This window comes from Anomalospiza imberbis, chromosome W, assembly GCF_031753505.1.
Source record: "Anomalospiza imberbis isolate Cuckoo-Finch-1a 21T00152 chromosome W, ASM3175350v1, whole genome shotgun sequence".
In the NCBI taxonomy this organism is placed as follows: domain Eukaryota; kingdom Metazoa; phylum Chordata; class Aves; order Passeriformes; family Viduidae; genus Anomalospiza; species Anomalospiza imberbis.
Window position 1 is genome coordinate 2,671,295 of NC_089720.1, and position 25,984 is coordinate 2,697,278.

Sequence of the window (25,984 nt, forward strand, 5' to 3'; positions counted from 1 at the left end):
TTCAGCTCTACTCCGGTCTGAAAACCCAAACCAACACCGGGAGCCCATGCCACGGCATGCTGCATCCCAGCTCCAGAGAAAGAGAAAGTCAAGCCACACCCACAAAAGGACTCTCTGAATTTACCATCTCTTCAGAGCAGTGAAAAGTCTTATTATTTAACATTATTCAGTTTCTTTTTATGTGCCTGCATACACCCTGCTAGTTAAATAAACAGGTTTTTTTCCACTTTCTCCAAAGAATCTCCTTTCAAACCCATCAGGGAGAAGTTATTATAACCTACTCTTTTTTAAAGGAAACACCCTTTCAGGATGTTTCCTTCTAAATTTATATCAAAATGAGACAGAGCAATAAGCACATGTTGCTGGCTCATGTCCACTTTTTCAGCCATCAATATACCTGTAGCAATGTATCTGAACAACTTAGGCCTCAGTGTGCACCAGCCATACCATCTATAACTGATTTTATAAGAATTTTCTCAGGGCACTGTGGAATGTAGCAGTCAGAGGCCCTGCAAGGCCTCCCTGGCGGTTACCCGCCTAAGACAAGAAATGCAGAGTCATGATGAGTGGACCAAAGTAGCCCCTCTTCCGTCTTGGGACCCTTGTTATCTCTCTGTAAGGCTATAGGTCGTATTCTCCTCAACCCTGGCCATTGGACAATTTCCAACACCCCAGTAGCCTACTTAAACCCCCATCTCTGACCAGTTCGGTGGAAGAGCTGTCACTGGAACCCTTCGCAGGACCCTGATAATAAAGACACTGCTGCGGAACTCTACACAGGCTTCTCCTCTCTCAATCCCTGCGTCTACTGAGGCACCTTTGCGAGCACAGAGCTGGAATCACTTTAGAGCTGAACTCACAGAGCTGAAATCACTCCAGAGTGCTCGCTAAGGTTGTTTGCGGCTGGGAGCTAGCCCGAGGGACCCAGAAAGGTTGTGCCTCATCAGCACAGCGCTATCCGGGACACCTACGGCGGCAGCTGCCCGGGGGGACAGACGGACCCCCGGGGGCCCAGGCCGTGATACGTGGCGCCCGAACGGGAGAACTGGCATCCTGGTACTCCAGAGAGCAGCATCCCTTCCTGGATCGTTACTGCCTCGGGCCGGCTACGACCCTCGGAGGGTAACTTGTCCGTTATAGAAGAAGTTATCTGGAAGAGGTGTCCAGCGAACCTGAATATCACCACTAGGACTAGGTCCTCAGGAGCTGGACAAGCAGACCACCACCCAGCAGTCTTGGACCCACACTCGGCTGAAAAAAAGTGTAAGTTTAAAACAGCCTTTCTGCGTGCTTTTAATCTTGGGTCCCTTTTTCTCCTTTTTTTTTCCTTTTTTTTTTTTCTTTTTTTTTTTCCCTCCTTTTTACTGCTGGGGAGGGCAAGGGAACTTACAGCAATGGGATCAAAATTCAGCAAATTAAAACGATCCCAGAACGAGAGAGATTTATATTTACAAATCCTAGAAGTCCTAACTGCTAACAACTTTTCTTTCTCTAAAGGCAGTCTTTCAAAAACTAACTTGAAGAAATTTATAACATGGATTCTTTCCCAATTTCCAGATGCTAACACAAATATGATCGCTTCAGACTCTTTTTGGGATTTAGTAGGGACAAGAATATATGCTTTCCAAACTAAGTAAAATTATTCGGTAACTAAATACTTGCCTCTGTTTCACTCTATCACTAAAGCAGTAGAAAAAACTAACACAAGCAGCTCAACAGTAGCTGAGGAAATTCCATTCTTATCTCTATCACCAGCAGGCACTGTCCCTTCAAATGCTAATTCGCCAGATAACAGCCCTGTCTCAGCCGCGGTACCTCTTCCGGGGATGGGGAACGGGGGAATAGCGGCGCCCCCAGCCACCCTCCCTGCACTCGCGGGGTCTGCGGAGCCCGCCCATCCCTCCGCCACTCTCCCGGACGCGGTAAGCGTGAACCCAGCTCCCTCGGTTACGCAATGCGCGACACGGTGCTCGCACTGCCCACCTGCCTCATGCACGGGTGTAATCGCGTCGGTCTCGATGGGGTCCGCCCCGCTTTGCTCCAACACCGCCGTGCAGCCCTCCGCACCCCCCGCCGCGTCTCCTCCTACCCCCGCAGCCGTTCCTCTCCCCCCCGCCGCCGTGCCCCTCACCCCCGCCGCGGGGCTCCCCACCCCTGCTACCACCCCTGCCTGCCTGCCTGCCGCAGCCCTAGCGAACCTCTCTGCACCCCCCGTGGTACCCGCGGCAGCAGCTCCCCCCAACCCCACCGCCTCCTCTCCCCCACTTCTCCCTTGCCTGCATTCCCAAGCACTGCATCCACCCACCCACCCCCAATGCCCCCCTAACGGCACCTCTGAGACTCCCCACGGTGGCACCCCGCTCCTCCACGCGCTGTAGCCCTGCGCAGGCTGTGCCACACGTGGCGCTGCCATTACCTCCCCAATGCTGCCTCCCTCTAGCCAAGCCCAGCCAGCTGCCCCCCCCCACTCTGTCCAGTCCCCCACACTCCTGCAAAATGTCGCTCCAACACGCCCAAAAAAGCATAGAGCACCTCCCGACCACACCTCATCAGAGGACAGTGAGTCTGAATCTGACATAGAAGAAATTGACCCACGGGCTCTAATTAAAATGGAAGCGACTCGGGCAGGGGATTGGGAACTAGCTCAGAGAATTACTGCCTTCCCAGTAATTTATATAAAGGGGAAAAGAGGGGGGACCGCTAGAACAACGTGGGAACCTAACACAAATAAAGAACTGACACAACTACGAAATATAGCCAAAGAACATGGTAGAAGTTCACATATTTTCAGAAACTTCCTTGAAGCACTTTTTTCCTCGCATAGCCTTGTCCCTCATGACCTTAAAAACATTGCCAACTGCCTACTTTAGCCCGGCAGAATATATGCTATGGGAAAGACAGTGGAAAAGGCAATTAAAAACATTATCAGACACCTATGCTCAAGACGCAAATAGTCCAGATTTTACAGTCCAACAGCTGGCCGGAGAAGGGGATTTACAGAAACCCTCTGACCAAGCTGAAACCTTACCCAAAGCAGCACTACAAGACTTGGCTATTGCAGCAAAAACCTCCTTGCTTCTTACCCCAGATGACTCTATCCCTACCCAACACTTCTCTAGTATTAAACAAGGAGTAGATGAAAGCTTTATCAAGTTTGTAGACAGAATTAAAGATGCTCTGGAAAAACAGATAGAGAGCACAGAAGCAAGAAAAGAACTGTTGTGCAAGCTTGCCTTGTCAAATGCAAACAAACAATGTAAAACAATTCTGAGGGCTTTACCCTTGGATACAGAACCCACCATAGAGCAAATGGTGGAAAGCTGTACACGTCATCTGTCCACTGAAAACACAGTGGCCCAAGCAGTTGCTAAGGGTATTGCAGAAGGAGTTTCTGGTGCATTTGCAGCAGTAACTTCCAAAGACCAGGCCCGCTGCTATCACTGTGGGGAATTTGGACATTTTATAAAGGACTGTACAGACAGGTCACCTACCCGAAACCCCTGCAACACCTACCAAAGACCCCAGAACCAGCAGCAATACCAACAGTGTTCGGGAAACTTCCAGCGGAGTGCGGCCAGGCCCCGCGCAAAGACAACAAATCAAAAGCCTGACTCACGTGCAGGACCTTGCACTTGGCCTTGCTGAATTTCAAGAGGTTCACATATGCACACTTCTGAAGCCTGTCAAGGTCCCTCTGGATAGCATACCTGCTCTCCAGCAAATCAAGGAGCACTCAGTCCCACTGCCTATTGTAGCAGGGGTCCCTGCTGGGTAATAACTATGTTATAAACGCCAATCACTCGTTTTAAAAATTTATAAAAGTTTACTAAAAATAAAATGGAAAAAAAATAATACAAGTATAGTAATAAAGATTAAACAATTAGAGTTAGGACTATTAAAGAGACAATAACAGCAAAAAGTTACAGCCCGGGCTGGGTACCTCTCTCTGGACAAAAGTGAGCCAGGAGAAGGACCCCGATAAAAAGAATTCCCTCCTTAAGAGGGGTAACCTGTTGCATACACAAATCACTTCATGAATATGCATATATTTATTTAAAACAAGAAGTTTGTCCGGTACTTGTTGAGGAATTCCTGTTAATCCCAGCCGCCTTGAAGTCTAAGTCGAGTTTGGAGAAGTTCGGTTTTTTGTTGATAAGGAAAGCCATAAATTCCTCTCCTCTGGAAGATTTAGGGGTTTTTGTAATTGTTATCTCTGTGTGAAGAATTACTTGATTATCTTCTTCTTCTCTTGAGCAAAACGAATACCACACACACATATTTTCTATTTTAACTACTGAAGCTTAATTTCAATTACAAAACTACATTTACTATATTATTAAAATGTTACTACAGCATAACTTTCCAACCTAGCATAATACATATCGTAAATATCTGCGTAGAGCCATACATTCTGCATTTTTCACAATCCTTCCTCTTTCTTTTTATAATTATTTTGGCTCGAGCAATATTTACTGCTTTCTAGTCTTCACTTTTCGTTCATTTTCTTCATAAATCAATCTAGCCTCTTGAAAGGGGTCTTCTATATTATTTTGTTTCTTTAATACCATAATCTTTTGCACCGTTTTTGTTGTATCCAATTTTTGATCCATGGTCACTAATTGCATGCTTTGAACTACACTGGTGATGAGTCGAATGAAACAGGGGATCAAACAAGGAAGGAATATTAGACCAGCTGTAGCGCATAACAGGAAGAAACCTAGCTTTTTCCACCATTCTATTCCCAACACGTTATCCCACCAGCTAGTATTTAGCATTGGTTCCCACCTTTGAACTGGTACATGGGCTATTTTTCTGATATCATTGACTATATCTAGGACAGCATCCCCGTTATCATCTATTTTCAAACAGCAATCTGATGTATTGAATTTTCCACAAACACCCCCTTCTTCCGCTAATAGATAATCCAAAGCCAACCTATTCTGATACACGGCTGCTCTGATTTGGGTCTGTTGTCTTGACATTAATGCCATTGCTCGACCAGTTTTGTTTGTTATTATTTCTACAGCGGCTTGGAGTCTTATAATGCGATTTAACATGTAAATTGGGGTTCGATATCCCCAACTCCCATCTTGTGCCCAGGTGGCTGGCCCATATGTTTCCAATACACGTTCAGGGGGCCATTCCTCGTCTCCCCATGTTTGGAACCCTCCAATTAAGTCTCTCTTGTTTCTTTTTAGATCCTCATAAACTGGTATCCCTAAGTGATCCCCTTCAGGCCCTGGCAAAAGAAAAAATCCTGGCTGTATGACTCCCAGAGTACAACTCCCTTTCCACTGAGAGGGAAGTTTTGGGTATGCCTTTTTCCGCATATCCAGAATAAGCCATCTGGAGCCTTCCAATAGTCAAATGTTTGCTCATCTATATTCTCCCAAAATTTAGAAATCTCTGGGATGCCAACATAAGGATTCTTGCCTGTATCATTACATTGAAAAAGTCTGATTTCATTATTATACTCACAATTTTCTTTTTTTACTTTTTCCTGGGTCCAATACATGGTAGGTTCTTCTGGGACCCACCATACAGAAGTTCCATTACTGACCTTATATCTTTTACAGGGAGTTTTTCCTACTTCATGAAGGAACTTTTTCCCATTGCGCCAAAGACATTCTTCCCCTATGACTACTGGACTCAAAACCCACCCCTCTGGTCGGTTTTCTCCCCTTATACTTGTCTGGTTCCACTTAAGGAGCTCAATTGGGCCTAAGCTGCTGCCTTTCCATGGCCATTCTTCTGACATCAGAGCCCCTCCACAGACCCAACAATTGGTTATGTTAAGTTCCTTACTTATTCTTTCTCCCAATTCTACAAACTGATTTTTACCCATCTTCGAAATATCTATCTCTTTTTCTAATTGTTGTTCCAGTTTTGTATACAAATTGTCAAGTGAGATTGGTACAGGTTTAGGTGGTGGTGCCAGCTTAGCTTTTTTGGTTATCAATTGCTCTTTTACTAAATCTTGTGCTTTATTCCCAATAGCGTATGTGAAACAAATCCATTTCTCCCCTTTCGGACATTCACTTCCCACCCTGTTACCACTTATTCCTAGATTCTCAGTAATCCAGTACTTTTGTCCACTGTGCATGCAGTTTCCTAATTTGGATGGGTTATAACAGTGACTGTTGACATGAGTGTGAGAAATAAAAAAGGAGCCTCGGTGTTTTTCCATATACAGCTTCTGGTAACACCTGTAGCATGGCTTTGTCAATATCCCAAAAGGGAAAAGACAGAAAATGAGTGACAGAAAAAGGAGAGGTCCAGTATGGCTTATACTCCCACCTCCCATGCCTATGGGGTTGCAACCCACAGCAGGTGTATGTGATCTTCTTGGTGGCGATTATAGCGGCCAATCTGGTCTTGCCCTCTCTTCTTTTGTCACTTTCTCTTAGCTAATTTCCAGGCAAATCATTTTTGACACTCCTTAACGGTGGTCTCCCACTGTTTCTCAGCTATTTCCCATTCAACAGGCACTAATAATTCCCATCCACAAAACAAAGTTATTATTTCAGTTGTTTCAAGCTCTGCTTGGATGGGGGATCTAGTTGACACTCGACACTTCTTGCAATGGGGGCGTCACTTGTGTGAACTACAATACCAATTATTCCCACAATTCAAACATTTACATTTAACCCAACTAACATGCCCAGTATTTGGGTGAATCAAACAGGGTATATTACGTGGCACTGATTGAGGTTGTAATCCGCCCTCCTCTTTGTATAAATCACAGGCTAAGGCCAAAATACAGGAGTTTTTTTTTTGTCCGAAACAGTCCTGATCCTCCTGTCTGTGGTGGCAGTATTCCTTCCCAAGGAGGGTACCGGAGGCACCTCAAAGTTTGTCCAGGCAGTATTTGAAACTACTGTTGTAACTCGGTCTTACTTCCCAGTTAGGTGTGATCCTGTGTATATTTCTTGGATCATTCAGGTCTTCCCAGTTCATTACCACCCATTCCCCGTTTAAGAGTCAATTTTGTATCACCCGGTTCAGAGGTTATCGTCCACTCTTTAGGTTCTTCCACAGGTCCTTTGATTCTGCTGGCGTGGATCCACCCTCGTTCCCTGGTCCGCATCGCAGCCTTGGTCGTCAGCAATACCTGAAAAGGACCTTCCCATTGTGGAGTTAAAGATTGTTCTTTCCATGTTTTTACCAACACCCATTCTCCTGGGTGAATATTATGGATTTTAAAGTCTAAAGGTGTGGTTTGGGGGATTATTCCTTTTAACCTTAAATTTTCAAGAGTTTTGGCAATAGTGTTCACATATTTTTTAAAATTTTCTTCCCCTACCTCATGGGTAGCATTTTCATGTAGAGTAGTCAAAAAAGGTAATCCAAACATCATTTCATAAGGTGACACTCCCAGGTCTGACCCGGGTTGTGTTCGAATCCTCAGTAAGGCTAAAGGTAGGCATTGTACCCATGACATTCGGGTTTCAACTATTAATTTAGTTAAAGTTCTTTTTAAAGTTTGGTTCATTCTCTCTACTCGGCCAGAACTCTGTGGATGCCATGGGGTGTGTAATTCCCATTTTATCCCCAAGGTCTGAATTAATTGTTGGAACACTTTTGACGTAAAATGTGTTCCTCTGTCTGAGTCTATCCTATTAACCATTCCATATCTTGGAATAATCTGTTCCAAAAGGGTTTTACTTACCACGTTGGCTGTAGCCGTGGCAGTGGGAACCGCTTCCACCCAATGAGTTAGATGGTCTGTTATTACTAATAAATACTTCCATCTTTGAACTTGAGGGAGTTCAGTAAAATCTACTTGAATACTTTGAAATGGTCTAAGAGCTAATTCCCGACCTCCCAATGTGGTTTTTCTCATTACCTTTTTATTTATCCTTTGGCAAGTTATACATTTTTCAGTAACCTTCTTTGCTATCCCAAAAATCCCAATATACCCATAGTTCCTTAGAAAGTGATCACACAGAGCCTGAGTACCCCGGTGAGTTTTTTGATGCATGTCTTCTAATATCCTTCTAGTAAGTATTTTATTAAGTAATTGTCTTCCATCAGGAAGTTTCCATTTCCCTGATTCATCTTGTAAACCTCCTATTTTTTTAAATTCTTTTTCCTCTGCTTCACTAAATTTTGGAATTTCCAATTTCTCCTCATTTGGAGTTAATATTAGCATAACTCTTTCAGTTCCATTTTCTGCTGCATCCTTAGCTTCCTGGTCTGCCAAATTATTTCCTCTTACTTCTGGAGTCACTCCCTTTTGGTGACTTTTAATATGTACTACAGCTATTTCTTCTGGTAATCTTAATGCTTCTAAAACCTCTAAAATGAGCCCCTCATGTACTAATCCTTTTCCCCTTGAATTAAGCAATCCTCTTTCTTCCCAATTTTTTCCAAAGGTATGTACTACTCCAAAGGCATACCTTGAATCAGTATATATAGTTCCCTTTTTGTGTGCTAAATATTCCAGTGCTCTTTTTAGAGCATATAATTCACAGGTTTGAGCTGACCAGTTTGAAGGTAATTTCCCCTTTTCAATGGTTTGCATGTTTTTCCCATCCACTACTGCATACCCTGACATTCTTTTTCCTTGTAGACACCTGGAGGAACCATCCACATAGATTATTTTCCCTTCTGAAAGGGCTTGTTCTTCAAGATCTTCTCGAACCTTTGTTTGGTACTGGATAATTTCTAGACAATCATGTATTAGATTATCTGTTGGTTCCCCATATAAGAATTGAGCTGGATTTAAACTTCTGTTTACTTCTAGTGTTAAGTCATCACTGTCTATCAAGATTGCTTCATATTTTAACATCCTAGAGTCTGTCAACCATTTTTCAGCCTTTTGATTTAACACATTTCGTACTGCATGAGGTGTGCACACAATTAGTTTGCCCCCAAAAGTCAGTTTACGACTTTCTTCCACCAGGATTGCAGTAGCTGCTATAGCCTGAATACATACTGGCCAGCCATGACTCACGGGATCTAACATCTTTGATAAATAAGCCACTGGTCTCTTTACTCCCCCCCACTCCTGAACCAGAACTCCATGAGCCACCCCCTTTTCTGCATTCACATACAGATGAAAGGGTTTTTCTAGTGAAGGTAAGCTTAAAGCAGGTATTGAGGCCAGTTTTAACTTCAGTTCTCCTAATTTATCATCATCTTCCTTGGTCCATTTTATATCATCTCCCTCTGTTAATTTTTCATACAAAAACTTTACTGCCTGTGTGTATCCCTCAATCCATAATCTACAATATCCCAATAACCCAAGTAGTTTTCTGATCTCCCTCTTGGAAGAGGGAGGGGGAAGGGATAAAATTCCAGCAATTCTTTCTGGGTTAAGCTTCCGACTACCTTTACTTATTAAGTGTCCAAGATATTTTACCTCTGGTTCCACAAATTGCAGCTTCCCTTTTGACACCCTTAATCCTTTTTCCCCAAGAAAATTCAAAAGTTTTATAGTAGCCTCCCTGACTTCAGCTTCAACTTCCCCCGATAGTAAAAGATCATCCACATATTGGAGAATTTGTATCCCAGGGGGAGTGGGGAAAGCTTGTAATATTGTTTCTAAGGCTTGTCCAAATAAGTTTGGGGACTCTGTAAAGCCTTGTGGTAATTTCGTCCATCTTAATTGCTGCTTTCTCCCAGTTTGTGGATCCTCCCATTCAAAGGCAAAGATATCTCGGCTCTCTTTGGCTAATGGGCAAGCCCAAAAAGCATCTTTAAGATCCACCACACTAAACCACTGATGCTGGGGAGGGACCTTACTTAGGAGAGTATAGGGATTTGGTACCACTGGGTAGCGAGTCCGAGTTCTCTTGTTTACCTCCCTTAAATCTTGTACTAGTCTGTAACTCCCATCAGACTTCTTTACTGGGAGAATAGGGGTATTGTGAGGAGACATACAAGGTTCTAATGTCCCATCCTCTATTAGCCCTTCTATTACTGGCTTCAAACCTTCTCGTCCTTCTAATGAGATAGGATACTGACGCACACGTATGGGACAATCTTCTCTCTCAATTGTAACTTTTATAGGATCGATATTTAATCCTCCCCTATTTCCTTCACCAGCCCAAACTTCCTTTTTAATCTCCTTTTCATCCTCCTGGTCTAATTTTAGCACTTTAGCTGTCATCCTCCCATCTTCTGGTATAACTCCTATCCCTAATTTCACTTGAAAATCTCATCCCAATAAATTACTACCTGCTCCTGGGACTAACAAGACATCCCCCATCCAAAATCTAGTTTCTCCCTCCATTACCACATTTTTGATGACAGGAACAGTGAAACTCTTTCCTTTTGCTCCTGTTACTTTTACAGTATCTTTACTTACACTATAACCTTTTGGAATATTTAACAAACAGGTTCTTTCTGCTCCTGTATCTACTACAAATTCCAATTCTTCTTCTTGGGGACCTACTTTTAAAGTTATCACAGGCTCCAGATGGTATCTGTCCCCTAGAAAATAGAGCCTTTGACCCCCCTATTCTTCTTCGGTGATCATCTCTTTGAAGATTTTCAGATCTTTTGCCCGCTTAGGGCAGTCCTTCCTATAATGTCCTTCGCCCTGACAGTAAAAACAGACATTCCTAAAATGCTCCTGAGGTTTGGTTTGTATTGGGGTTTTATTCTTTTCTGTTCTTCTGTCTCTATGACCGTTAGGAGTAGAGTCTGTGTGGTTTTGATTTTTCTTGTACTTGTTTTCTCTCATGGTGACTGCCATAATTTTTGCCTTCAGTTTAGCTTTTTCTTCATCTCTCCGGACATAAACTTTCTGAGCTTCCTTTAATAAGTCATTTAATGGTTTATCATGCCAATCCTCAATTTTTTCTAATTTCTTTCTAATATCTGGCCAAGCATTCGTTACAAAGTTAATTCTTAACAAAGCTTTCCCCACATCAGTTTCAGGATCTATTCCTGAATATTGTTTTATATTTTTCCTAAGTCTGTCTAACCATTCAGTTGGGGTCTCTTCTTTCCCCTGCTGTGTCTCAAAAGCCTTTTTAGCATTTTGCCCTCGAGGTGCCGCCCCTTTTATTCCCTTGATTATTGTATTGCAATAGTCATTCATAAGTTTTCTCCCCTCCTCACTATTTTGACTCCACCCCGGAGGTTCAGTTGGCATTATGTCTTCTCCAGAGGGCCCCTGTGGATGTTCTTTATTCCAGGCTTTAATGCCTGCAACTCTTATAATTTCCCTTTCTTCCTGAGAAAATATTATCTTCATTATAGACTGCATTTCTTCCCAGGTATAAACGTTTGGACCTAAAAATTGGTCAAGTTGTTCAGCTGTGCCGATGGGATCCTCTAAAATCCCTTTGATTTCCTTTTTAAAATTTCTGACTTCGGAAGAAGTCAGGGGAGCATTCACAAATCCAATCCCACCCCCTCCCATCGGGACCTCTCTTAGTGGAAATAGACCAATTTCTTTATTCCAATGTTTTTCTGCAGCTTTATTTTCGTGTGGTGAGGAAAAATCAGGAGAAAGCTGCCTCCTAACTGCACCTCTAGTATTTTTATAAGGAGCATCTTCCAGGGACAGGGAGTTCCTTGGAGCCGGAGCTGCGGTTTCCAAGGGAACGGAGCTCCGGGCAGGAAGGGCGGTGTGAGGAGGACATACCATAGAGACGTGCTCCTCCAGAGGCGGAGCACGGGCGGGGTTTGCTGCCGGAGCTGCTGAAGGGGGCAGCATGTCCGGGGGATACCGGATAGGAGTGCGGTCAGCCTCCACATGGCTCATGGCGGCGGAGCAGGCCGCTCCCGGCAGGGGCAGGGCAGCGGGGGCAGCGCTCAGCGTAGCCGGAACGGGCAAAGCCGCGGGGGATGGGGCCGAGAAAACCGCTGCGGGAGAAGCGGCCAGAGACGGGACAGCCGGGACTAACGGGAGCCCGCCGGGCGCGGCCAGCGGACCAGCCGCGGACAAACCGGGCAGGATGGGGGAGGGGGCCGGTCGGGCAGCCGCGAGCAGCGAGGCGGGGGCCGGTACCGAAGCGGCAGGCGGCGAAACAGGGACCGGGAGGGCCGCCGCAGGCAGCGGGACGGGAACCTGCAGAGCCGCCGCCGCGGGCACGGGAACCGGGGCAGGAACACGCGGCGAGCCAGAGCCCGGGGTGGGCGCAGGCACCGGGACAGGCACCGGCACCGGGGCCGGCGGAGCTGAGGGGAGCGGCTCGCTGGGACCCGAAACCGGTGCTGGGGCCGCAGGCGGTGCAGGCGCGAATGGGAAGGGAGGAGGTAACATTTCTAAAGGATCCCATTCTTTTTCTTTTCCGTTTTTTTTCCTTTCTTTTGTTTCGGGGATTTCTGATACCTTAAAGATTTTTACTTTCCTAAAATCCCCTGTCCAACACGTGGCATATTCTCTTTCTTCTGAATTAAACGGTTCCTTTGAGTTTACAAATACATTTAAAGCCTGACAAATCCATTTCTCAAAAGAACCATATCTAGGCCAATAAACGTGGTCAGATCTTATTTCCTTTGTTGGCCATTCAAGCATACAAAATTGTATCATCTTGACTTTGTCTTTTTTTTTTGTACATGGGGTTTTTTCCCAGTTGGCTAACATAACTCCCAGGGGACTATCTTGGGGTATCTCTGTTGATAATTTCTTACTGGATTTCTGTCCCATTTTTCAAGATTTTATCTACTCACACCCTGCCTCTGTTCCACCTTCCTCCCCCTACCCAAATACCACTTTTCCCTCGACTACACTCTCAAAAAAAACCTCCTTTTTCTCTCACCACCCCTCAACACAACACACTTTCCTCCAAGGAACTACAACAAAGCTTAAAATAAACAATCTGCATTACGTATACTTTCATTTGTCCCCATTCGCTCAAGTTTATTTTTCACTTACTCACACACACAACAAAACAACCACAACAACAAGGTACCTTTTATTTTTCAACACACCTATTACACCTTTAGGTGTCCCTGGCCAGTCCCGGTGTTCTTGGATACCCCTCAATCCGGCTGAGTTGTTACCAACCCCAGATTCTCTCGGGTGTACCCTCACTCCGGCAAAATTTTACTCAGTCCTGGGTGCTCTCGAAAATTAATATCTCAACCCAGCAGACTTTTAATTCAACCCTGGGTGCTCTTGAGGATTAATATCTCAACCCAGCAGCAACTCTGGGTGCTCTTGAATATTAATCCCTCAACCCAGCCCATTCAATTCAACCTCCCTGGGGGGGATTCTCTCACTCTTTTATCATTCGCTTCGTCTCTGTACTGGCCGCTTTTCTCGCGAAAAAGACGGAAACGCAGCATAGGAGACTACCGCTCTCACTTAGCAGGTCTGGGGTAACCAGCCCGCCTCTCATTCACACACATTCATTCCCCCTTATCCACCCCATTCACACATTCATCTCAACAAATACTTACCTATCCGTTGTCCTTGGGTCTTTGTTCTTCGTGTACACTTTGGTCTTAGGGGCTAATTACCGCGGTTTAGGAATTCTTTCCCTTTTCTTTGCTTTATTGTCTCTTTTTGTCCATCGGATCGTAACCTGCGGTCTGTGGTCACACCAGGGGAACAGAGCGAGGCTGCCTAATCAGGGCAGGACGCGTCTTCTCACTCTAATTCTCCTACAGCACCCACAGCGAGGTATTAGGAACCATCCTCTGCTACCATTTGTTATAAACGCCAATCATTCGTTTTAAAAATTTATAAAAGTTTACTAAAAATAAAATGGAAAAAAAATAATACAAGTATAATAATAAAGATTAAACAATTAGAGTTAGGACTATTAAAGAGACAATAACAGCAAAAAGTTACAGCCCGGGCTGGGTACCTCTCTCTGGACAAAAGTGAGCCAGGAGAAGGACCCCGATAAAAAGAATTCCCTCCTTAAGAGGGGTAACCTGTTGCATACACAAATCACTTCATGAATATGCATATATTTATTTAAAACAAGAAGTTTGTCCGGTACTTGTTGAGGAATTCCTGTTAATCCCAGGCGCCTTGAAGTCTAAGTCGAGTTTGGAGAAGTTCGGTTTTTTGTTGATAAGGAAAGCCATAAATTCCTCTCCTCTGGAAGATTTAGGGGTTTTTGTAATTGTTATCTCTGTGTGAAGAATTCCTTGATTATCTTCTTCTTCTCTTGAGCAAAACGAATACCACACACACATATTTTCTATTTTAACTACTGAAGCTTAATTTCAATTACAAAACTACATTTACTATATTATTAAAATGTTACTACAGCATAACTTTCCAACCTAGCATAATACATATCGTAAATATCTGCGTAGAGCCATACATTCTGCATTTTTCACAACTAGCATTGACTCCATGGTTCCGGAAGGCTGATCAATTGCTTTATGATGTTATACTATACTATACCATTAAGAAACACTCATCAATCTTGTAGACAGTCTGATACAGACAGACCAGATTGGTTAATTGAAATCCAAACACCATCACCATTGGCCAATTAAGAAATCACCCTTTGGTAAACAAATCTTCATAACACATTCCACATGTGCACAACAACAGGTGCAGCAAGTGAAGATAAGAATGGTTTCTCATTCTTTTCTCTGAGCTTTCTCACAGCTTCTTACAGCTTCCCAGGAAAATCCTGGGAGAGCTATGTCTCCCTCTGTTCAGAGAATATGTGATTGCCACATCTCACCCTGTTTACTGTAAAAAAAAAAAGAGCTGCATTTGCAAATCTTCTGCAGGGCCCTTTGTGGAAGGGAGAACAAACACAGTTCAAGAGGTTTATCAGTTGCCAATCAAAACCTCATTCAGAAGCTGATTTAGAATGGTCAGGGAGATTCTTTACCTGTAGAATATCTACTTCTATTGTATCATTAAAACAACATTTGCAATATTAGAAAACCAAACAACAATGCAATGAATGATCATTGTCTCAAAGTCCAAACAGCTGAGTTTCAGGAGAAGGTAAATTAATTGGAGATGTTGATCATTGACATCCCTGAATGTCCTTCTTGGGCCTGAAACAGAGAACAGCTGCAGAAGGTTACTAACAACTCTTAGAAATCAATCAGATAATGCACATGATCAATAACACATGTGACACTATATAATTATCAGGCACTATAGCACTGACTGTCATCCCAGAGTCTGAAACAGCTGATAAACCTCAACTCAGCAGAGTTGGAAATCATGTCCAGATCATGATTTTCCAAACTCCCTTTGAGAGCAGGCTCAGCTGTCTTATATATGTGTGGTTAAATTGCCAAGCCAAAATGACTTCAATCCTTTGGATGCAGAAAACATCTGGGCTGATTGTCAATCATCCCATCCAGGTAGAGTTAGGACCTGGCCACAGCCCAAGCTCTAATTGGAGGGTTTTCAGGATTACCTTTTCTGTGTAAAACTGTTCTCAAATTCAGAGGTACTGAGAAAATCTCTGGAATGCCATGGCCACAGCCTTTAATTCAACCACTTGGGCCGAGGCTGACTCATGGCTTTCCAGTACTTTGAGCTGTCAGTGAAGATGTAGCTCTTTCCAACTTTTTTTTTCTCTCTTCTGAAGGCCAGCAGCAGCAGTGGGCCATAGGACCCAGACCCGGCAGGTGGGGTGGGGGACCTAGCCCCGCTGCCGATCCCAGATTCATTTGGCTTGTTCCCTTCCCCCAGCTTTGCACTGGTGTCATCTAGAGCCCCTGGATCTGGGGTCCCTGAGACAGCCCATGCCCATCCCCAGATGGGCGATTCACTTCCACCTTCTCCTTGACTGCCCGCCCCCACCCCACTGCCAATGTTGGGCCAGTGCACAGCTGCAAGGGCACGCCCCTGCTGATGGACAGGCTGTTGATGCCCACTGCTGCTGTCCGTGTTCCCTGGTGTCCCAGATTGCAAAACAAGATGTATTAGATTTGCCATCTGTATGGCAGTTGTTTTCTGTTAAGTGGGCAGTTTTCCTTATGTCTTTCACAACCAGTTCTCTCTCCAGGGAGACATCTGCCGATAATGGGCTATTGAATGTCACTGCATGACTGATAAAAGTTACAGCATCCCATTGTGAGATGCTCCGCCCAGAGGGAGGAGCCAAGCATTCCTAACTGGATATAATCTGGGTTTTTGGGACATCAGGCTCAGGCTTTTCTGCTGGATTTCCAGGAGGACTGCAGCCATTCCAATTTGGATGGCTCCCAACACCCTGACAGAAAAGGGTGTCAGATTGTATTCTGACTTTGTCAGTGGTTTTTCTTTTGTATTGCATGTATTTGGTTTTCTTTTTTTCACTTTTCTTAATAAATTGTATTTCTGACTTGGAGTCTCTCACTGGTTTTGTTTTCAAACCAGAACATAATTTTGGCACCCAATGTGGGGCTGCAAGGTACTGAGAAAAGTCAGAATTAAAATTTTGTGTTGTAGAAGGTACCTATTCACTATGATGCTTAACATTCTTACATGGGTCTTATACCTAGCTCTCTATATTTTCCTGCACATGGGGAATTATCTGGTGGTTGTAATGCTCATGTTTAGTCCAGGGTATGGTATGAGAATTGCTTTATTGGTCTATTATGTCTATTGCATTATAACCTCCAAGGCAATGAACATGATTCGGAATATGTACTCAATTGTGTTTGCTTGTCCAAATTCAGGCTGCTACGTCTGGGGCCTCGACAATCACACCCAGCCCCTGGGGGGAGGGGTAAAGAATTATTTTTTCCAACCCTTCAGGCTTGTGAGACAGAGTGAAAATTTAACAGGGTAGAAATCTGTAGGAACTCACCCCTGGTTGGGGTGAGCCGGAAAGGTGGAAAAGTCTCTCCTCCAACCCGTGTCAACAAAGAAAGACTCAGTAGTCTTCAGTCGTCCGGTCTCAAGGTAGTTTATTATATGTTATCTAAAAGATTTCTCCCTGAGCTGCTGCGGTCCGTTCAGCAGTCAGGCAAGGGCACACTCCGATGCCCAGGGGGCTGGTGCCCTCTTTTATATCATACATTACATATTAGATGTTTATAGTTTTTCCCCAATGCTCATCACCTACACTGAACAGTGACTTTCTACTCTAAACCAATCTGTGAATGCCAACATCACCAAGAACATGGAGGTTAGGAAGAAGAAGGAAAGAGGACAGGGCACACCCAAGTCCCTCCATCTTAGAACTTCTGACCCCCATGTACAAAACTCAGACCCCTCTGTACAAGGCCTAAAACCCCCCTGTACAGCACTCAAAAATTCTTCCTTTCACTTTGTGACTACTTCTATTATAATATCTAAACTTTTGTGATTTCTTGTTCCTCCTGCAAAGTTGGTAAATTGTTCCATGGATCAGGTTCAAAGCCACAGGGGTCTGTGGCTGCATTCCAGGGTCTCAAATGCTTCTGACCTGGGCCCGGAACATCCAAGAGTGTCCAAGGGACATTCTGGCTTCTGACAGAAATTCATTTGTATTTAGGTGAAATGTGCCACTTTGAGCTTGCTAACATAAGTGAAATATGCTGTTTAGCCTAGTAACTGCAGCACTAACAAAACTGCCCCAGCTAAGGAGATAAGAAAGACTCCTTGGACCTTGAAACAGACAGCGCAGAGTGACCCAGGGGTTCTCTCTGTACTTTCTGACAAAAACTGAGTACAAGTGTAACTAGCTGTAAGTGTAACGCGAAATCAGAAGATTCAATATGCATTAACCTATTGTGAAATTCTATGAATTTGTAAATTAGTAAGAGTAATAAAAAAGGATCGGGAGTTTTCAGGGGCACGCGTGTCCTTTGAAGGGAAATGATTCCCCACATGCGTCCAGTGATGTAATAAACATTCGGTCCTGTAATAAACGCCAATCACTTGTTTTTTAAAATTTATAAAGGTTTAATAAAAATAAAATGAAAAAAAAATTAATACAAGTATAGTAATAAAGATTAAACAATTAGAGTTAGGACAATTAAAGAGACAATAACAGCAAAAAGTTACAGCCCGGGCTGGGTACCTCTCTCTGGACAAAAGTGAGCCAGGAGAAGGACCCCGATAAAAGAGAATTCCCTCCTTAAGAGGGGTAACCTGTTGCATACACAAAGCACTTCATGAATATGCATATTTTTTTTTTTAAACAAGAAATTCGTCCGGTACTTGTTGAGGAATTCCTGTTAATCCCAGGCGCCTTGAAGTCTAAGTCGAGTTTGGAGAAGTTCGGTTTTTTTGTTGATAAGGAAAGCCATAAATTCCTCTCCTCTGGAAGATTTAGGGGTTTTTGTAATTGTTATCTCTGTGTGAAGAATTTCTTGATTATCTTCTCCTTCTCTTGAGCAAAAAGAATACCACACACATATTTTCTATTTTAACTACTAAAGCTTAATTTCAATTACAAAACTACATTTACTATATTATTAAAATGTTACTACAGCATAACTTTCCAACCTAGCATAATACATATAGTAAATATCTGCGTAGAGCCATATAATATGCATTTTTCACAGATATTAATATTCAAGAGCACCCAGGGTTGAATAAAAGTCTGCTGGGTTGAGATATTAATCTTCGAGAGCACCCAGGACTGAGTAAAATTTTGCCGGAGTGAGGGTACACCCGAGAGAATCTGGGGTTGGGAAAAACACAGCCGGATTGAGCGGTATCCAAGAACACCGGGGCTGGCCAGGGACACCTAAACGTGTAATAGGTGTTAAAATTAGAAGGTACCTTGTTGTTGTGATTGTTTTGTTGTGTGTGAGAGTAGGTGAAAAATAAAGTTGAGTGAATGTGGACGAATGAAAGTATATGTAATGTAGATTGTTTATTTTAGGCTTTATTATAGTTCCTTGGAGGAAAGTGTATTGTATTGAAAAGGAGTGTGAGAAAAAGGAGGGTTTTTTTAATATAGTTGAAAGAAAAGTGGTATTTAGGTAGTGAGAGGAAAGTGAAAAACAGAGGCAGGGGGTGAATAGATAAGATCTTGAAAAATGGGACAGAAATCCAGTAAGGAGAATACAAGAAAGAAAAAAAGGAGTAAGAAATTATCAACAGAAATACCCCAAGATAGTCCCCTGGGAGTTATGATAGCCAACTGGGAAAAAACCCCATGTACAAAAAAAAAAGACAAAGTCAAGATGATACAATTTTGTATGCTTGAATGGCCAACAAAGGAAATAAGATCTGACCACGTTTATTGGCCTAGATATGGTTCTTTTGAGAAATGGATTTGTCAGGCTTTAAATGTATTTGTAAACTCAAAGGAACCGTTTAATTCAGAAGAAAGAGAATATGCCACGTGTTGGACAGGGGATTTTAGGAAAGTAAAAATCTTTAAGGTATCAGAAATCCCCGAAACAAAACAAGAAAGGAAAAAAGGGAAAGAGAAGGGAGGGGAGCAAGAGGAAAAAAGAGGAAAAGAAAAAGAATGGGATCCTTTAGAAATGTTACCTCCTCCCTTCCCATTCGCGCCTGCACCGCCTGCGGCCCCAGCACCGGTTTCGGGTCCCAGCGAGCTGCTCCCCTCAGCTCCGCCGGCCCCGGTGCCGGTGCCTGTCCCGGTCCCTGCGCCCACCCCGGGTTCTGGCTCGCCGCGTGTTCCTGCCCCGGTTCCCGTGCCCGCGGAGGCGGCTCTGCAGGCTCCCGCCCCGCTGCCCGCAGCAACCCCCCTGGTCCCTGTTTCGCCGCCTGCCGCGTCGGTACCGGCCCCCGCCTCGCTGCTCGCGGCTGCCCGACCGATCCCTCCCCCTTCCTGCCCGGTTTGTCCGCGGCTGGTCCGCTGGCCGCGCCCGGCGGGCTCCCGTTAGTCCCGGCTGTCCCGTCTCTGGCCGCTTCTCCCGCAGCAGTTTTCTCGGCCCCATCCCCCGCGGCTTTGCCCATTCCGGCTACACTGGGCGCTGCCGCCGCTGCCCTGCCTCTGCTGGGAGCGGCCGGCTCAGCCGCCGTGAGCCTCGTGGAGGCTGACCGCGCTGCCGGGCACTCCCCGGACATGCTCCCCCCTTCAGCAGCTCCGGCAGCAAACCCCGCCCGTGCTCCGACTCTGGAGGAGCACGTCTCTATGGTATGTCCTCCTCACACCGCCCTTCCTGCCCGGAGCTCCGTTCCCTTAGAAACCGCAGCTCCGGCTCCAAGGAACTCCCTGTCCCTGGAAGATGCTCCTTATAAAAATACTAGAGGTGCACTTAAGAGGCAGCTTTCTCCTGGTTTTTCCTCACCACACGAAAATAAGGCTACAGAAAAATACGGGGAGAAAGAAATTGGTCTATTTCCACTGAGAGAGGTCCCGATGGGAGGGGGTTGGACTGGATTTGTGAATGCTCCCCTGACTTCTTCCGAAGTCAGAAATTTTAAAAAGGAAATCAAAGGGATTTTAGAAGATCCCATTGGCACAGCTGAACAACTGGACCAATTTTTAGGTCCAAACGTTTACACTTGGGAAGAGATGCAGTCTATAATAAAGATACTATTTTCTCAGGAAGAAAGGGAGATGATCAGAGTTGCAGGCATAAAAGCCTAGAATAAGGAACATCCACAGGGGCCCTCTGGAGAAGAAATAATGCCAACTGAACCTCCGGGGTGGGGTCAGAATAGTGAGCAGGGGAGAAAACTTATGAATGACTATCTCAATACAATAATCAAGGGAATAAAACGGGCGGCACCTCGAGGGCAAAATGCTAAAAAGGCTTTTGAGGCACAGCAGGGGAAAGAAGAGACTCCAACTGAATGGTTAGACAGACTTAGGAGAAATATAAAACAATATTCCGGAATAGATCCTGAAACTGATGTGGGAAAAGCTTTGTTAAGGATTAACTTTGTCACAAACGCTTGGCCAGATATTAGAAAGAAATTAGAAAAAATTGAGGATTGGCATGATAAACCATTAGATGAATTATTGAAGGAAGATCAGAAAGTTTATGTCCGGAGAGATGAAGAAAAAGCTAAACTGAAGGCAAAAATTATGGCAGTCACCATGAGAGAAAACAATTACTCCTAAATATGAAGGTCGTAGAGACAGGGGAACAGAAAAGAATAAAACCCCAATACAAACCAAACCTCAGGAGCATTCTAGGAATGTCTGTTTTTACTGTCAGGGCGAAGGACATTATAGAAGGGACTGTCCTAAGCAGGCAAAAGATTTGAAAATCTTCAAAGAGATGAGCACAAAAGAAGAATAGGGGTGTCAAATGCTCTATTTTCTAGGGGACAGATACCATCTAGAGCCTGTGATAACTTTAAAAGTAGGTCCCCAAGAAGAAGAATTGGAATTTGTGGTAGATACCGGAGCAGAAAGAACCTGTTTGTTAAATATTCCAAAAGGTTATAGTATACCAACAGATAATCTAATACATGATTGTCTAGAAATTATCCAGTACCAAACAAAAGTTCGAGAAGACCTTGAAGAACATGTCCTTTCAGAAGGGGAGATAATTTTTGTGGATGGTTCCTCCAGGTGTCTACAAGGAAAAAGAATGTCAGGGTATGCAGTAGTTGATGGGAAAAACATGCAAACTATTGAAAAAGGGAAATTACCTTCAAACTGGTCAGCTCAAACCTGTGAATTATATGCTCTAAAAAGGGCACTGGAATATTTAGTACACAAAAAGGGAACTATATATACTGATTCAAGGTATGCCTTTGGAGTAGTACATACCTTTGGAAAAAATTGGGAAGAAAGAGGATTGCTTAATTCAAGGGGAAAAGGATTAGTACATGAGGGGCTCATTTTAGAGGTTTTAGAAGCATTAAAATTACCAGAAGAGATAGCTGTAGTACACATTAAGGGTCACCAAAAGGGAGTGACTCCAGAAGTAAGAGGAAATAATTTGGCAGACCAGGAAGCTAAGGATGCAGCAGAAAACGGAACTGAAAGAGTTATGCTAATATTAACTCCAAATGAGGAGAAATTGGAAATTCCAAAATTTAGTGAAGCAGAGGAAAAAGAATTAAAGGAGATAGGAGCTGAACAAGATGAATCAGGGAAATGGAAACTTCCTGATGGAAGACAATTACTTAATAAAATGCTTACTAGAAGAATATTAGAAGACATGCATCAGAAAACTCACTGGGGTACTCAGGCTTTGTGTGATCATTTTCTAAGGAACTATGGGTGTATTGGGATTTTTGGAATAGCAAAGAAAGTAACTGAAAAATGTATAACTTGCCAAAGGATAAATAAAAAGGTAATGAGGAAAACCACATTGGGAGGTCAGAAATTAGCTCTTAGACCATTTCAAAGTATCCAAGTAGATTTTACTGAACTTCCTCAAGTTCAAAGATGGAAGTATTTATTAGTAATAACAGACCATCTAACTCATTGGGTGGAAGCGGTTCCCACTGCCCAGGCCACAGCCAATGTGGTAAGTAAAACCCTTTTGGAACAGATTATTCCAAGATATGGAATGGTTAATAGGATAGACTCAGACAGAGGAACACACTTTACGTCAAAAGTATTACAACAATTAATTCAGACCTTAGGGATAAAATGGGAGCTACACACCCCATGGCATCCACAAAGTTCCGGCCGAGTAGAGAGGATGAACCAGACTCTAAAAAGAACTTTAACTAAATTAATAGTTGAAACCCGAATGTCATGGGTACAATGCCTACCTTTAGCCTTACTGAGGATCCGAACACAACCCAGGTCAGACCTGGGAGTGTCACCTTATGAAATGATGTTTGGATTACCTTTTCTGACCACCCAACATGAAAATGCTACCTATGAGGTAGGGGGAAAGAGTGTTAAAGGATATATTAACACCATTGCAAAAAGTCTTGAAAATTGGAGGTTAAAAGGAATAATCCCCCAAACCACACCTTTAGACTTTAAAATCCATAATATTCACCCAGGAGAATGGGTGTTGGTAAAAACATGGAAAGAACAATCTTTAACTCCACAATGGGAAGGTCCTTTTCAGGTATTGCTGACGACCAAGGCTGCGATGCGGACCAGGGAACGAGGGTGGATCCACGCCAGCAGAATCAAAGGACCTGTGGAAGAACCTAAGGAGTGGACAATAACATCTGAACCGGGTGATATAAAATTGACTCTTAAATGGGGAATGGGTGGTAATGAACTGGGAAGACCTGAATGATCCAAGAAATATACACAGGATCACACCTAACTGGGAAGTAAGACCGAGCTTACATCAGTGGTTTCAAATACCGCGTGGACAAACTTTGAGGCGCCCCCGATATCCTCCTGGGGAAGGAATACTGCCACCACAGACAGGAGGATCAGGACTGTTTCGGACAAAAAAAAAACTCCTGTATTTTGGCCTTAGCCTGTGATTTATACAAAGAGGAGGGCGGATTACAATCTAAATCTGTGCCACGTAATATACCCTGCCTGATTCACCCAAATACTGGGCATGTTGGTTGGGTTAAATGTAAATGTTTGAATTGTGGGAATAATTGGCATTGTAGTTCACACAAGTGACGCCCCCATTGCAAGAAGTGTCGAGTGTCAACTAGATCCCCATCCAAGCAGAGCTCGAAACAACTGAAATAATAACTTTGTTTTGTGGATGGGAATTATTAGTGCCTGTTGAATGGGAAATAGCTGAGAAACAGTGGGAGACCACCGTTAAGGAGTGTCAAAAACGATTTGCCTGGAAATTAGCTAAGAGAAAGTGACAAGAGAAGAGAGGGCAAGACCAGATTGGCCTCTATAATCGCCACCAAGAAGATCACATACACCTGCTGTGGGTTGCAACCCCATAGGCATGGGAGGTGGGAGTATAAGCCATACTGGACCTCTCCTTTTTCTGTCACTCATTTTCTGTCTTTTCCCTTTTGGGATATTGACAAAGCCATGCTACAGGTGTTACCAGAAGCTGTATATGGAAAGACACCGAGGCTCCTTTTTTTATCTCGCACACTCATGTCAACAGTCACTGTTATAACCCATCCAGATTAGGAAACTGCATGCACAGTGGAAAAGAGCAATTGATAAACAAAAAAGCTAAGCCGGCACCACCACCTAAACCTGTACCAATCTCACTTGACAATTTGTATACCAATGCTGAATACTAGCTGGTGGGATAACGTGTTGGAAATAGAATGGTGGAAAAAGCTAGGCTTCTTCCTGTTATGCGCTACAGCTGGTCTAATATTCCTTCCTTGTTTGATCCCCTGTTTCATTCGACTCATCACCAATGTAGTTCAAGGCATGCAATTAGTGACCATGGATCAAAAATTGGATACAACAAAAACGGTGCAAAAGATTATGGTATTAAAGAAACAAAATAATATAGAAGACCCCTTTCAAGAGGCTAGATTGATTTATGAAGAAAATGAACGAAAAGTGAAGACTAGAAAGCAGTAAATATTGCTCGAGCCAAAATAATAATAAAAAGAAAGAGGAAGGATTGTGAAAAATGCAGAATGTATGGCTCTACGCAGATATTTACGATATGTATTATGCTAGGTTGGAAAGTTATGCTGTAGTAACATTTTAATAATATAGTAAATGTAGTTTTGTAATTGAAATTAAGCTTCAGTAGTTAAAATAGAAAATATGTGTGTGTGGTATTCGTTTTGCTCAAGAGAAGGAGAAGATAATCAAGGAATTCTTCACACAGAGATAACAATTACAAAAACCCCTAAATCTTCCAGAGGAGAGGAATTTATGGCTTTCCTTATCAACAAAAAACCGAACTTCTCCAAACTCGACTTAGACTTCAAGGCGCCTGGGATTAACAGGAATTCCTCAACAAGTACCGGACGAACTTCTTGTTTTAAATAAATATATGCTTATTCATGAAGTGATTTGTGTATGCAACAGGTTACCCCTCTTAAGGAGGGAATTCTTTTTATCGGGGTCCTTCTCCTGGCTCACTTTTGTCCAGAGAGAGGTACCCAGCCCGGGCTGTAACTTTTTGCTGTTATTGTCTCTTTAATTGTCCTAACTCTAATTGTTTAATCTTTATTACTATACTTGTATTTTTTTTTTTCCATTTTATTTTTAGTAAACTTTTATAAATTTTTAAAACGAGTGATTGGCGTTTATAACAGTAGTTAAATAGAAAGACCAGGCCAGTTTTAACAGGACATGAATCACATCTCTTGTTTTTTACTTTTTGGGCAACATTTAACCCATTCTTCAGAACAAAAAGCCTCCTCTTCTTAACAACAACAAAAAAAAAACAGAAAGAGAAAAGAGTTCTTGCTTAAACAAATAAATCACTTTGTGAAAGTCAGCTATCTCTGCCTTGATCTTATCTCTAGTGGTGGTCCCTTTTATTTATTTATTTATTTCTTAACAGTCTTGCGTTTAACTCTGTCCTTCACCTCCCTCTCTCTTTTTCTCTCCCTCTCTTTCTCTCTCTTCACATTTTAACATCCACATTCCAGCATCAGTCCACCTTCTAACATCAGTCCACATTCCAATGTCTCGGAGAGGTAAGTCTGCCAATCACCCCTCCCCCTTTTTCAACTTCTTTACAAATTAAATTACTTTTGTTATGTGCGTTCTGCAAGCATGCAATTCATGGCACTCTCCACCAAGGCTACTAGCCACTCACAGCTGACACAGTACTAAAACTAAAGACTTGTTTTTTCTAACACAATTTTTTTTCCATTCACAAGCTCAAAAAGGTTGTAGGAACAAGGTAAACAGCAACTTACTTCCAAAGTGACCCTACCTGCACCAAAAAATGTAAGACAATGCTAGTTAGTGCAATGCAATTTGCAACGAAGCCAAGGTTTGATTTGGGAAGGGCATCTGAGGACATAGAGCATGAGTTTTACAAATCCATATTTTGAAGAGAGAATGGACAAAACATGAATACAGTGGGGGGAGACAGAAAGTAAGGAATTTGTCTCTGCAATACTTTCTCTTTGACCATTAGGAAACACTGTTCAAAGAGGCTCCTGTGGTACAAACAGTAATTGGATGGAAAGAGGCACTCTTGAATTTAAGCTTTAATGTCACAATAGGAAACAGCACCTGAGCACTGCAGTGGTGAAGCACCCTGCCTGCAAACTCACTAGAGGCAAGCTACTGCTGCCACGCTGCAGGGCTACTTGCAGCACAGAGGGAATCACGACTGTGAAAAATGCAGATTATATGGCTCTACGCAGATATTTACAATATGTATTATGCTAGGTTGGAAAGTTATGCTG

At 43.3% G+C, this 25,984-nt stretch overlaps 1 long non-coding RNA gene across 2 annotated transcripts; it reads left to right on the top strand.

The window, feature by feature from the left end:
- Window positions 1–394: 394 nt before the first annotated feature.
- On the top strand, window positions 395–25,569 carry LOC137464320 (uncharacterized). Of its 2 annotated transcripts, none has more exons than XR_010994185.1 (3): window positions 395–1,263; window positions 1,756–1,922; window positions 25,214–25,569. It is a non-coding gene; the product is annotated as an uncharacterized lncRNA (long non-coding RNA). The 2 variants fall into 2 exon arrangements; XR_010994184.1 differs by lacking the exon at window positions 25,214–25,569 and adding an exon at window positions 15,903–17,871 and having other exon boundaries at window positions 396–1,263.
- Window positions 25,570–25,984: the final 415 nt, after the last annotated feature.